Genomic DNA, 11253 nt, shown 5'->3' on the forward strand with positions numbered 1-11253 from the left:
AATACACACACTATATTTATTTATTAAACACACTGTATACTCTACATGCATTGTATTGGTACATAACATTATTTTATCAGTCTATCTTGCCATGGTACTTTGCCATCACCATTGAAATATGCAACATATGACAGCCTAGCATTTTTGGCTGCATCACTGGCATTTTGTTGACCTAATGCCTGAAGATTTGTGAAGTGGGCATCATTTGAGTCCTTTCTCCAGTCTGCATCCGATACAATGCCACTTTCAATGTTTACAAAGTCAGTCATATTTAGAGGAGTGTAAGAATTCCTGCAATTTCTCCGTAAGAAATTATGAAGTACACAGCTTGCCAAAACAACACGGTCAATTTTTTCTGGTTTCAAGGCGATGGATGTGTGGAAAACTCGAAATACATTGGATAGTACACCAAACGCATTTTCGACTACTCGTCTGGCGCGAGAGAGTCTGTAATTGTAAATTTTCTTTTCATAAGTTAATTCTCTCTGGGGGAAAGGTTTTAGCAAGTGCTCGTGAAGCGCAAAAGCTTCGTCCCCTATAAACACGAAGTTCAGACCATATTTGGTTTCATTATTTTGGGGCGAATTTAAAGTACCTTCTATTAACTTTTTGTGAAAAACGGTGTCTTCAATTATTCCTCCATCTGAAATGCGACCATTCTTGCCCACATCAACCATCAAAAACTCTAAATTAGCATTTACTATTGCCATGAGAACGACGCTGAAGTAACCTTTATAATTGAAGTAATATGATCCACTGTTAGAAGGGGGTACAATAGATACATGTTTGCCATCAATTGCTCCACCACAATTGGGAAAATTCCATAAGAGATAGAAGTCATCGGCAATTTTTTTCCACTCTCCACTGGTTGTAGGGAACTGCAAAGAAAAAAAAAGTGGCAAATTTGAAAACACATGCATATGTTAATCAATATCACACACACACGCACACATATCAATTGTGACTAATTATATTGTGTTTACATTTCACAATTTATTTCAGGGTGATGAAGAAATATCTTCAGATACTGCAGGGGAATCTACACCGGAACCATCTAGGCCTAGTTCCGCCTGCTTAGAGATATCTGGGACAGCTGAGAATTCAGGGGCAGCTGCGTCTTCTTTCATGTATCTCGTAATAAGAAAAAACGCCATCTTGAATTTCCAAAGCAAAGACTCCTTGAAAAAGCAGAGAAGTATCTTGATGCAGAAGATGATGATGAATTAGAGTTTTTTGGTAAATTTGTGGCAACAAGGTTGAGGCAGCTTAATGACCAACAACGTGTTTTGGCAGAGAAGCAAATCATGGAAATATTGTATAACTGTTCACAGAATATGGTTTCCTCTCAATTTTCCCTTGCAAATAAAAATCAGATGAACACTAGGGAGACTTTACATTCTACAAATTTACCAGCTAGTGGACAAGAGGAATATTTTTCTTCATATATCTCATTATGATGTAAATAAATAAGTTTATAAGAATTCTTTGACATTGCAAAACATAATTACAACAGTTCATAATTATCTGAAATCTTTGACGTCGTACTGATGTTATCCAGTACAGTGGAACCTCTACATCCGAACGTATCTACATCCGAATTTTCCAACATCCGAAGTAAAATTCGAGCAAATTTTTTACTCTACACCCGAATTTTATTTCGACACACGAAGTAGCAATTTTCGTCGTACCGGTTGTATCCGAATTTTTTGACACGCGAAGTACAATTCGAACACGTTCAGACTCTACACCCGAATGTTTTTTTCGACACCCGAAGTAAACAATACTCGTACGCGTAGTCGGTGCTCATACCGCCTGAAGTGTTTTTTATTTCCGCCGATAGAAGGCAGCACATCGACCTCGGAGGGACGCTCAATTAGCGCGGCTTGGGTCAGTCCTCTGTTCTCGTCGGCTTCTTACGGTTGTGCTCTGTGCGTTCTGATATTAACTGTGATTTAATCGTGAATATTTACGTGCATCCATTAACGATAATTTACGTAAATCATGGGTCCAAAAAGGCTTAGTTTTGCCAGTGGTAGTGGTAGTGGTGAGAAAAGGAAGAAGGAAATGCTTTCTATAGAAATTAAGCAGGAAATTATTGAAAAACATGAGCGTGGCATCCGCGTGAGTGAACTGGCTAAACAGTATGGCCGTAATATGTTAACGATCTCGACAATCCTTAAACAGAAGGAAGCTATTAAAGCAGTGAAACCTTCTAAGGGGATCACTATAATTTCCAAACGCCGTACCCCTATCATAGAAGAGATGGAACGACTTTTACTAGTGTGGATTAAGGATAGAGAGATCGTTGGCGACACCATCACCGAAACCGTTATGTGCGAGAAGGCGCTCGCCATCTTTACGGACTTGAAGGAGGAGAGCTCTGGGGTGATGCTGGGGAGAGTTCAACCGAGCCTTCCTCAGATGATTTCAAGGCATCTCGTGGCTGGTTCGAGAAATTTAAGAAACGGTCCGGGATTCATTCAGTTGTTCACCACGGAGAGGCTGCTAGTGCGGACACAAAGGCTGCAGCTGACTTTGTTAAGAAATTCGAAAATATCGTAAAGGAAGAAGGCTACGTAGAGCAGCAGGTGTTCAATTGTGATGAAACCGGGCTGTTTTGGAAGAAGATGCCGAGTCGAACCTACATCACTGCTGAAGAGAAGAAATTGCCTGAGCATAAGCCAATGAAGGATTGGTTGACTCTTGCTCTATGTGCCAACGCTAGCGGGGACTTTAAAGTCAAGCCCTTGCTTGTTTACCATTCGGAGAACCCTAGGGCCTTTAAAGCACACAACGTCGATAAGGATCAGCTTCATGTTTTCTGGCGATCCAACTCGAAGGCCTGGGTCACTAGGCAATTCTTTGTGCAATGGGTAAACCAAGTTTTCGGTCCTTCTGTGAAGAAGTATCTTCATGAGCAGAAATTGCCTTTAAAGTGTCTGCAATGCCTTGACAATGCACCTGCTCACCCCGGCCCCCCCCCCCCCCCCCCGGACTTGAAGATGATATCTTCGATGAATTCAAGTTCATAAAGGTGCTGTATCTTCCACCAAATACCACCTCTATCCTCCAGCCCATGGACCAGCAAGTCATCTCTAATTTTAAGAAGCTGTACACCAAGCACTTATTCAAGCAGTGCTTTAATGTCACGCAAAGCACCAACTTAACTTTGCGTGAATTTTGGAGGGGCCACTTCAATATCGTGCACTGCTTAAAGATCATTGATCAGGCTTGGGTGGGATTAACTCGACGGACCCTCAATTCTGCATGGAAGAAGCTGTGTCCTGATGCAGTTTTTCCCCGAGATTTCGAGGGTTTTGACCCCGAACCTGATCCCGTGGTTGGTGCAGCGGAAGCCGTAGAGGAAATCGTCTCCCTTGGCAAGTCCATGGGTCTGGAGGTCAACGCAGATGACGTTACGGAACTCGTCGCCGAACATCACGACGAACTGACGACGGATGAGCTCAAGGAACTCCATGCTATGTCGGAGCACATGAGTGATGACGAGGATGAGAGCGAGGAGGTAGAACATGTGTTAGGTTCAGCGCAAATAAAAGAGGTGTTAGGAAAATATCAAGACGTGGTCGACTTCATCGACAAATACCATCCAAAGAAATTGCAGGTTTGTCGTGTAGTTTCTCAATTCGATGATATTTGCCTAACGCACTTTCGAAACATTCTGAAAAGCCGTACGAAGCAATTATCTATCGATGCTTTCTTTAAAATAACTGCGAAGCGAACTCGCGATGAAAAATATGTAAGTGAACCGAAGAAAACGGCAAAGAGTGAAGAGGAAGAAAGTGAAACACAGAAAACGGAAAAGAGTGAAGCAAAAGAAATTCAGTCAATTTTAAATGTAAGTGATAGTGATTAAAATTACGTAATCATCAAAAAGATAAAAAGAAAAAGTAAAAAAAAAAATATAAAATATAAAAAAAAAAAATAAGCTAAGTTATGTTAAAGTTCACTTAGTGTAAGTTAGAATAAGTTACGGTGGGGTTACGTTTATCGTAGTTAACCTCTCTACCTCCTCGCCGTCCGTCCGTCTCCTCTCTCCTCTCTGCGTAGCGAAGACGAACAACACCTGCGCTGGATTTTCTAAGGTAAAGTAACGCTAAAAACCCGTTTCTTATTTATCATTTTTTGCTAATTCTTCTTATTTACATGTCTATTATCTAATTTAGTGTTCATTATTCTAATGGGAAAATTATGTGTAGTGGTTTATTAAGAAGTTATCATAGGTTTTTGGGCTCAACCACGGATTAATCCTATTTCAATGTATTCTTATGGGAAAATTCGTTTCGACATCCGAACAATTTCTACATCCGAAGTTGGTTCTGGAACGGATTAAATTCGTATGTAGAGGTTCCACTGTAATGTCTAAAACATCTCATTATGATTTACATTAAAGAATTTACATGACAATTTTATAACTATAATATGAATGAATTCTCTGACGTCGTATTAATGTTACCATTCAGTGATGTTCAAAATAAAATACTACCATTCAGTAATGTTAAAAATAAAATACTACAAGTTCATTATATTTTGCTTACCTTCAAATATTCATTCCTCAAAGCATCATATATTGCTTGACATGTCTCGGATATGATGTGTCCCAACGCTTGTGCCGATATGCCTGTCGAAAACTTGAGATCTTCCAATGATCGGCCTGTTGCTAGGAACCTCAATGTGGCAATTAACCTTTCTTCGGCAGGAATAGACTTCCTCATTACCGTATCCTTCTTTGTAATTTTTGGAGACACAAGGGATAAAAGATCTCGGAAGGCGTTATCAGTCATTCTCAAATAATTTCTATAATCCTCCGGATTATTTTCCTTTAATTCTTTCAATAACGTCATATGATAAAAGTTTTCTCTCTTTCTCAGCCATGGCTTCATCCATACTTTACGACTTTTCTTGCAAATGTCATGTTCGTATTCATCATGCAGGAGTCCTATGACCATTACCGCACTTATTTTTCTTTTACTTGGTATCATGATGTCAAGCACACTCACTGTATCAGGACACTACAGGACTGAAAGGAGCACGGCCACTGCATATTTCATCTGCCCTCTCAAAATGTGAGTAGAGCAAGTCATCTACGTGTATGGGCAATACCCAAGTGGACTGGATCGCGCTCTACTCCCGGCAGGACAAACCCCATGCCAGTCGCGTACGTGTATGGCCGCCTTTAGTAACGTATGCAGTGATGTATGAGCGTGGTGGTAGGAGAGTGACTCGCACTGTCGCACGCGTAGAAACCGACAAGTTTGAATTCTGAAATTCGATGCCGTAAAGTGGGGAAAATGTCGTAACGGGGGGACGATAAAATGTCGTATTCCACGCCGAAACGTGAAAAAAATGTAAGCTGGGGACGCTGTACCCCGGGGGCCTATTGTATGTGTATATATATATATATATATATATATATATATATATATATATATATATATATATATATATATATATATATATATATATATATATATATATATATATATATATATATATATATATATGTATATATATATATATATATATATATATATATATATATATATATATATATATATATATATATATATATATATATATATATATATATCACCGAACACTTGTTCTTTATTATATCATCATCACCATGGTGGTCAGTGAGAGTTAGCGATGGTAGGAGATTTTCCTCTGATCGCTCACAGCAAACCAGCCTTGTGTGGGTAGCCCTGAATAGTACAGCCATAATGATTATGGTGATAAGAGAGCCCTTTCACCACGATCAGCTGTCATCACATACGCACACATAGATAGATTGATAGATGGTTAGAAAGATAGATAGATAGATAGATAGTTAAATAGATAGATCCATAGACTAATATTTTTTGTATTGTTAAGGTTTTAATCACTTTCAGTTCCGTTAATGTTTTTTTCTCCATTCTATAATTAGGAGAAATATCAATTAGGGAGTTAATTACCGTTTTAGGCGTAACATTGGGTAGAGACGCATCTCATTAACCTTGTGTCCTAAAGGATAATTTAATGGAAAATCACTTCAGTACAATTTCAAAGGGAAAATGCCTCTGGTTCGATTGCTTTAACGTTACTAGGACGACCAGATCGCTTGGGCTGCCGTGAAATAGAAGACCTATTTCATTTGTAATATTTGGAATTAATGTGGTTCAATGGAACAAGACACGTCGATGTGTCGCCAATATTTTTTTTTTATCTATGAATATCTAGAAATGATTTTGCAATATATATATTTTTTTATCATGCTTGATTCTATTTAAACGAAACAGTATATTATATATCATACATTAGACTGTTTACTCGTTCCTCTATTTCATATTATTTGATTTTAATAGAAATAAAGTTATCCTCGGTGAAGACCAATAAAAAGTATTGGACTTTCTATTAAAAGTAATTTTTAGTTTCAGTAAATCTTACTTACTGATGTAGAATATTATAAAGTTCTACGGAAGAGCTTGCTGAAACTGAAACCTTCAAGCTACAATACTCCAAGTAAGAACTATACAAACACACTAACACTATTTTTCCACGTTTCCTTTTGACAGCAAACTCTACACGAAGACTTCGATAAGTGACACAACTCATTGCTCGCCACTGACACATACCATAACTTGTATGTGTCTATTTTGTATAGCATGAAAAACACTTGATAAAGGTATCCCTAAATTATTCTTGTCGAGTCCATTCTATGAAAAGAATTTGATATGAATAGATAAGTCATTCAGTAAAGCTATGATATGACGGGCAAGAGATGAAGAAAGTAATAGTTAACACGCAATAAAAACCATTCTCTTATTTGATATGAAAAGAAAAAAATCACTCTGATAAGGAATACTTCTAAATTTTATTTGGGGATTTACCTTTCAAAACCATAAACATATCACTATAAAAGATACAGATATTAATATCAAGAATCTAATATTACATGATAAGGAGCTTATCCATCTAATAAATCATAATATATTAAATTTATCTAGAATCAAAGGATATCAATTGAGATTAATTGCATCTTACAAATCATGTACTTCGCAAATTTACAGTCTGCCCGAACTTCATCAAAGCAAATCGAAGTTATTTTTGCTTAAACTTATCATTTCTTATAAATGATACTTGTAACTTTCATCCACCTTCAATTTTCTCCTATAAATCCTGGTCTTCACAAAGAAGAATTATCAATATATACGGCAGTACTTTATTCTACCCTAAAATCAGTGCTAATCTCCTTTACCCAAATAAAGGTATGATTATCATGCATTAGAAAACTTGATAAGTTTTACAATAAATGGGATTATTATTATATTTGACTACGTATGGGGAAGTAGTGTTATTTTATAGAGTCAGATATACATCTATGGATGGAAGATCTCCACCTAAGGAACGTTTTGGAACCTCTTTGATTAAAAACTTTGTGCCTTGGAGTGACTGAAATATGTGGGAGACGTAAACCATAAACGCAATTTATGTGATCGACTGAAGTGTTTCACCTTCATCATATAAAGTAATAAAATTTGTACTGTTCGAAAATTTCGAGCAAATACATTAAAGCAAAATATCTGAATAGCCGATTTTTAAGTCAACAATGCATGTTTTACACCCTGTAACTCAAATTGCAAATAGCACAAGAATTGACTTATTTATCAATTTTCACTTTCTCTTGGGTTTTAGATTAATTGTATATTTTTTTTTTTCATTCCTAAAGGTGCGTTCACACGATCTAATAATGTTCGACGGAAATAATTGTTACCAACTAGCAGTGGAAACAAAAAGGCTTGCTGATGACGTCAGAAGCAAGCACCAAGCGGTTTACTGGACACTGTCCTTGTTCCCAGCTTCGAAACATCACACACTGTCTGGTGTGGAAGTATACGATGCTGCCAGGCACACGATGAACAAAGTCACTTGGTTACAGGATTTTCAAAATCTGTCACTTCACTAGATCTCAATTGTCCTGTTAACATGGCCAGCAGTACCACAGTCAAGAAGAAAAGCTGCCACTGCGACAGAAAAGAGACCCTGCTACTAATAGAACTAAACCCACAAAATCCATGCTTATGGAATGTCAAGGCTTATGTGTACAAGGATAGGAACAAACGTGCCATGGCCATCAATGAAATAACGGCGGGAATGAATAGAAGTGGATTATCTGTTACTGCTTCTGAAGCGAAGAAAAAAATAGAATTCATCCGTAGTCAATATAGGCGACAGCTACTAAACTGGTGAAATCAAATAAGTCGGGGGCTGGGGCTGACGACATATAAACCCCAAAATTATGGTGTTTTGATGACCTTTGCTTCCTCAACGATGGCGACAGCCTGAGAGAATCCGTGTCAAGAGTGGATAGCCAAGTGTGTCATGTGCCTGAAGAAGTTTCTGATCATGAGGTGAGTACGTAATTGTTGTATATCTGTCTGTTTACCGGTCTTACAATAAAGAAACAAATAAAATATAAACCAAACCATGGCCATATTTTTTCTTATTGCCGTAATCCACTTCTATAATACATTTGTCAACAAAGCAATGTAAAGTATGTTCAATATTCAACATTAGTAATTTGTATTATATATTACTATTATAATTTTACTCAGGAGTTATTGTAACTTAGCCTCATGTATGTATGTTTCGCAAGATCATAGCACCTTCCTCATTGAAATATTTCATATACAGATCGGGTCAACTGATTCAGGTATTCAATGCAAGTTACGTAAAATGATTCAAATACCCTATATCATTCCCTTTTCATTCTAAATGTCGAAGCATCTTATCTATTGTGTCTGCTTAATTACTAATCTACTATTAATACAATATATATGCTTAATATTCACATGCCTCCAAACTAGTTTCCAGTTAAATAAAGTGTACAGTTTTTCAAAATTAGGAACATATTCATAATTTTTTCATTATATGGTCATATTTTTCCTGTTGGTGCCCATGGGCCTATAGCATCCTGCTCTTCCAACTAGGGTTGTAGCCTGGCATATGATAATAATAATAATAATAATAATAATAATAATAATAATAATAATAATAACAATAATAATAATAATAATAATAATAATAATATATTCTTTGTTTTGATTTTTGGATACGAGGTCATCTTATCAGCACTAGCTAGAATATTTACCATACCTTCATAAAAACTGGCTGTAAAAATCGTAGCCCTGAAAGTGATATTTATTTTCTAATAGGAAGGTGGGTATGTCTATTGATTTCTTAAGTTATAAAAAGTACTAAACATGATTGATTTTGCTTTACACTCAACATGTACTCAAAGTAGTGGGTACAAATGATAGATTAGCTATGATGTAAATAAAAGATGTAAAAGACTACTTTTCCGTATGTATAGCAACTGATTTGCAAATGGTATATTTCTTTCCCTTAGTTGAAAATTTGTTGTTTTTTTGGCTTTTTGACTTAATATTTTTTTGTAAATAGAAAACTAGCAGGTGGTTAAGGATTTTAAAGCTAGATTTTGAAGCAGACTAAAAAAAAAAAGGGTGGGGGGAGGCGGAAATACGGCAATGGCAACGTGACCCTACCTTTACAGAGGACAGTCTTTTAAAATGAGAAGAATGTTAAGGTTTTTAAGCATTCTCGATATATATAAACTATTACCCCCCCCCCCATCTCTCTCTCTCTCTCTCTCTCTCTCTCTCTCTCTCTCTCTCTCTCTCTCTCTCTCTCTCTCGTGTGTGTGTGTGTGTGTGTGTGTGACAGGAAGTTAAGAAAAACAATGCACGTTGGCATACACTAATGGCATTTATCTGTTTTCAGATTTTCAATGATCCTATACTTCAACAAAATGAACATGGTCCTGTAACCCATATAACACCAACGCCTGTCACACCTGTCCAAAGTACATCCCAGGATAATGTACGACCTGCAATGCATGAGTCTTCACGCTTTCAGACTCAAAGTACCCGAGGAAGAAAAGGGTCTCTACCCACTAACGAGAGGAATGTGGTGCTTCAAGAAGCGCTTCATCAACTGAAAGAACTATCTCGAACGGAGAAGTAGGATAGTGATGAAAAAAGTGCTTTTGGTGATGTTGTTGCCAATGATTTGCGGAAGATGAATGAAGAAAATAGGATCCATGCACAGAAAGTAATTTCTGAGGTACTTTATCTGGGAAAATTAGGGAAGCTCACGTTTTCAACCAAGGCAGTTGTCTAATTATATATGACAATAATTATGTCTTTATTGCAATTGGCATTAACATGTTTCCAATAAAGCTGTGAAAGTAACAGTCATAGTATGTTTCTCCCAGGTTTAGAAACTATTCATGAAGAACTTTACATATGTGTAAAGGTGTAGTTTTACCCGAAGGGTTGTGCTTCAAGGTGGGTAATGTACGAGTAGCCAAACATCAAGCAGGTAGCTTTTTTACATACACATAACAAGATGTATATTGTATGTAATTAATCTTGCGTCTATGTTCAACTGTAGGGATGTACTCCAAATTATGCAAGTCATTTTCATTACCTTCATAATATTATTTGCACCGTCACAATCTAGCATTACTTACCTTTAAGTATGGATCCTTAAGCATATCATAGATAGTTTTGCACGTATCATGAATGTTTGCAGACAGACTAGGTTTTGAAATTCTTGTACTGGATTGAATGGCACTGTAGGAGCACCCGGTGGAAAGATACATCAACATTGCTTCCAGACGTGCTGCAGGTGAAATGCTCCCCCTCATACAGGTGTCCTGCATGGTTATAACAGGTTTAACCTTTTCCAGTAAATCGTAGAAAGTATTTGGGTCCATGCGTATATAGTTCGTGAAGTCCGATTCATAGCCAGTTTTCAATTCTTGGAAAATGGTTGCACGGATTCCCCTTTCATTTCGTTTGTGCAACCAGTCCTTGCACCATTCCCTTCTTGGCATCTCCTCCTCCTCCTCACAGAGTACAGCAATGATCATACTGCATAGTGCAATTTTTTGGCCTTGTTTTTTTTCTGTGTACCATGGTAGTGATATACTGCACCAGTCGTCCAAGGACACACACTGAATTAAAAGCGTGAGTTACCAACGGACATCCCCTTCGAATATTCTCCACCAGTCTATGCCCTGTGAGCAGATTCGAAACGGTGGTAAAAACCCTCATCTGATACCACTACTTGTTGCCAGATCCACTTCCATCGTTTCACCGCTTATTACGTCATCCTGCTTCTCCTGTGATATGGTAACGATTTTGTCCGTCAAACATAGTTCAATCGTGTAAA

At 37.3% G+C, this 11253-nt stretch overlaps 2 pseudogenes; both read left to right on the forward strand.

Annotated features, from left to right (window-relative positions):
* The window catches only part of LOC137640854 (52 kDa repressor of the inhibitor of the protein kinase-like), a 5792-nt pseudogene extending 4335 nt beyond the window's left edge, over window positions 1–1457 (forward strand).
* A 3544-nt stretch (window positions 1458–5001) lies between these two features.
* LOC137640855 (uncharacterized) lies at window positions 5002–10197 on the forward strand (annotated as a pseudogene).
* Window positions 10198–11253: the final 1056 nt, after the last annotated feature.

This window comes from Palaemon carinicauda, chromosome 5 (assembly GCF_036898095.1).
Source record: "Palaemon carinicauda isolate YSFRI2023 chromosome 5, ASM3689809v2, whole genome shotgun sequence".
NCBI lineage: Eukaryota > Metazoa > Arthropoda > Malacostraca > Decapoda > Palaemonidae > Palaemon > Palaemon carinicauda.